Source organism: Tenrec ecaudatus, chromosome 4, assembly GCF_050624435.1.
Source record: "Tenrec ecaudatus isolate mTenEca1 chromosome 4, mTenEca1.hap1, whole genome shotgun sequence".
In the NCBI taxonomy this organism is placed as follows: domain Eukaryota; kingdom Metazoa; phylum Chordata; class Mammalia; order Afrosoricida; family Tenrecidae; genus Tenrec; species Tenrec ecaudatus.
Window position 1 is genome coordinate 98,482,883 of NC_134533.1, and position 4,053 is coordinate 98,486,935.

The window sequence follows — 4,053 nt, forward strand, 5'->3', positions numbered from 1 at the left end:
GGAGTTCACAGGGAGATCTTGTCATCAATATTGATGTAAATACTATCCATTGGTTTGTGGTTTTGCTAAATAGTTGCTTTGTTTGTTTATACTGAGGATTTGGGGGGGGGGGGTTTCAAAAACTATGCATCTTTTGCTGCCAATATCGTTCCAGAGTCCTGGACCTAGTTAAAAACCCCTTTTTAAATGCTTCCTAAATATCAGGCCATATTACAATCTTCAAAGGTGGTTCCATTCAAGTAAATTTAGTGATACATTTCTCTATGAACAAAGTTATTTTAAAATATAAGTATGTCCTAAATTATCTGTTTTGTGAATTTGGGGTGTATGTGAACTGAACAAAGTTATTTTAAAATATAAGTATGTCCTAAATTATCTGTTTTGTGAAGTTGGGGTGTATGTGAACTGGGACCCACCTGTAAATTAGATTGGACGCGTTGATGCTGATGAATTGGGAGGTGGTGGCGGCGGCAGCCATTTGGGGTCATAGAAATTTCATTTGGAGCATATAGTTTTGTTCTCTGATTAATTATGAATTCAAAATATTAAATCTGTTTTAAGCCTCCAGTCATGTCACAATACAGCGAGGAATTAAGTGAGTTATATAAAAAGATGATAAAGTTATTAAAGACATTTTTAGTGCCTATTAGCAATGGGCAATACACACAAAAAAGACTCATTGTCATCACTCATTTCTAACTCATAGTCACCTTATAGGACAGTAGAGCTGCTCTGTGTGGTTTCCGACACTGGGCCGGAGGGCTCAGGACACACCAGGTCAATTGTCACAGCACAGTCCACAAAAATAACGCTCAGCTACTTACTTTGGTGAGTACACAGTGAAGTCTTAAAAGCTGTGAACAGTCATCTTAAAGTACAATGATTGGTCTCTCCTGTCTGAAGAGAAAAGACAATCGAAGACTTGTGGAAACAATCAGTTCCCTGGACTAATTAATGATCCACCAGAAGAGCCATCTCCAAGACTCTGAGATGAAAAGAACTAGATGGTGCCCAACTACCACTATCAATTGCTCTGAAAGGGCTCACACTACAATGTTCTCAGTACTGTGGGAGAAAAATGTGGAAAAAACTCAAAATCACAAAAAATACCAGGTCAGATAGAAACTAGGGAAACCCAGAAGATTATGTCCCTTAGTCACCTTTCAAGTCTGGAACTAAACTCACCTCTATGGTTCAAAAAAAATGCATCTTTATATTAGGGCTTACATTCTGAGATCGGGTTAGCGGAAGGCTATAGAATCTCTGGTATAGATGATCTGAGTATCAACTCATTGGCAATGAGTCTGGTGTTTTGGTTTATGGATAGCCGTGAAAGCCCAAAATTCATTTGCAGATTCTCCCATGTGGATTACGCCTCCTTCTGATCATTGACTGGGAATGTGAACAGGCATGCTTATGCCAGAGGCCCTTGGAAAGTGAATTACTTCCACTCTCCTTTAGCCATCCCAGGGAGGTCCAGTCTCCCTTAGGGGCTTGCCTGGGGATATCCTTGATGGAGATCACTGGACTGGAAGTCACATAGTCCTGAGTCATGCCCTGATTGCCTTGATCGGAAGGCCCCCAACCAATTTTGTAAGCTCTTCAGTCTAGCATCATGTGCACGTCTCAAGCATGATTCCATTCTCACTTCTGTAGCCCCCCTCTGACTGTGAGGCATCAATCTGCCACCAATCATGCTTTGTGACAGTGTTTTTATGCCTTCTCAAATCCTTTTAAAGCTCTGTATCGCATCAAACTCTTAGGTATCCCTATGACTTCACAGTAATGGTCTCGTTCTTCCAGGTAATTTGTGTCTCTTGGTCTCATCTTTGTCCTGCTTAAGGCTTAATAAAGGTCCTTCTAAAGTTATAGTTGAGGTTTAGGGATCTTATATAGTTAAAGTTTATTGTGCCAAACTGGCTGATAAACACATGTGGGGTTAATTGAAGGGCGGAGAGATAAATGGCTCAGTGAGCCTCACCTTTCTAGTTCTCAGGTCTCTTGTTTTGTGATGGTCGGACCAGGGTGCAGCTGCCTTAGCCAGGTCCCTGCTTCAGCTGGCAAGCCTCACTTCCTGCAAGACATCCCTGAGGAGAAGCCACATGGACCTACCCTGATGCAGCCCTGGGTGCTGGAGCTGCCGTGTAGAGACCCCTGCCAGCGCTGAGATGCTTACACATTCTCTGACTCGGCTTTCCTCCTACAGTTGGCGTCATTGCGTGAGTTTTGTGAGATGGAGGAGGACTTTGTGGGCTGGTGTCAGACATATGGGTTAATGTTGGGACTTGTGGGCTTGGTCAGCACTGGGTTGGGATGTTTTCTTGATGCGCATGAGCCTTTATATAAAACTCTCTCTTATACATTCGTTTCTGTGGATTTATTTCTCTGAAGTACCCAGACTAACACAGGTTCCTTTTGTGCCCTAAAACATGAAAGGGAGCTATAACACTACGGAGGTGCACAAACTTTAGAATAATTGACAAGCCAAGATACAAAGTGCAGTTGCTACCTAAAACAAAGTTCAGAAGGAGAAATAGAAACGGGAAATACTGGGAGGAAGTAGGATAAGTGATGTTACATTGTGTGCACTGAAACCAGCGACATAAAATAAAATGTGTGCATGAAATGCTGAATGAAGAACTGACCTTCCCTGTAAACCTCCACGGGATTTCAAATAAAGTCTGAAAATGTTTAAGGTAGCAAATGGCCACACATTTCTGGCACTGAGTGACTGGTGTGTTAGTAGCCACCTGTTAGCTGAACACTTCCTAATTGCCAGGGCTCCTTGAACAGAGCAGTGCCTATGTGTAAAACCTCCTAGTCACTAGGAAACGCTGCAGCGCTTATCAGCTGTGGGTTTGCATGAGGTAACACTGATAAGGCAGAAACTCCCAGGGCTGCCTAAGGCCTCTGCCCTCTCGCTGTCGTGGGCTGGATTTGAGCGGAGCAAAAGAAGATGAAGAAGCAAAACCAAGGCAGGATTTAAGGAGCAGTTTGAGAATTAAGTAGACTTTAGCTTTTCATGCTTGATTGTTTTCAAAGACATGGAGATACTATATATATATATATATATATATATATATATATATATATATATATATATATATATATAATTTCTACTTGTGAATTTATATGTGCTATAATATAATATATCCATATACATAGCAGAACAAATACAGGGCACATTGGGCAGACATCTTAATCATAACCAACACCCCGAGGGAAGGAGTCCTTGGTATCAGATGCTTATGCTCACAGTCTCGGGACAGCTAAGCCAGCTAGTAAAACATACCTCCCAACGGTAATGTCCTACATCTACGGTGGTGAGCCGTGATTAAGGTTTAATAGGTAGGAAATGGCCATCGGAAGTACAAAACTTGTGTCCTCCTGTTGGTAGCAGAGAAGAAAAAAGACCATCCGACACAAGGAAATAATCAGTCCAAAGGACTAATGGACTATTTGAGTCTCAGCCTCTCTGACCTTGAGGCCAGAAGAACTAGATGATGCCTGGCTAGCCAGACCTACCATTCTGAAACATCAGGATAGCATCCTGGACAAATTGGAGGAAACACAGAACAAAACTCAAAATCTTAAAAAAGAAGAGGGAAAAAAGTGTACTTGTCTGATAGGGACTGGCAGAACCCCAAGACTCTGGTCTTAAACACCTTTCTTGCCTCAAACAGAACTCACCTCCAAGGCTCCACACTCAACCTGAGAACAGACACACATTAACCAAGTAAGGTGAACAAGAACTCCAGAGAAGCAGTACCCTTCAGAAACCTGAACCCTCCATGATGAAAAGAGCAGCATTTCCCCAGGGACGAAGCTGGGAGGCAGGAAGAACTAGGAGAGAAGGACGGACGTCAATGAGAAACTCAGGGAGGATGTGGGAAGAGTGCTTATAAAATCAGCAATCACTGTCACCAAACAAAATCTGTATGAATCATTGAACAGAAAAGCAATGGGCTCTGTAAACTCGCACTCAAATCACAATTAAAAGTTAAACATACACACACAGAGAAAAAAATATGTGTCCATTCTCCAATACAATAA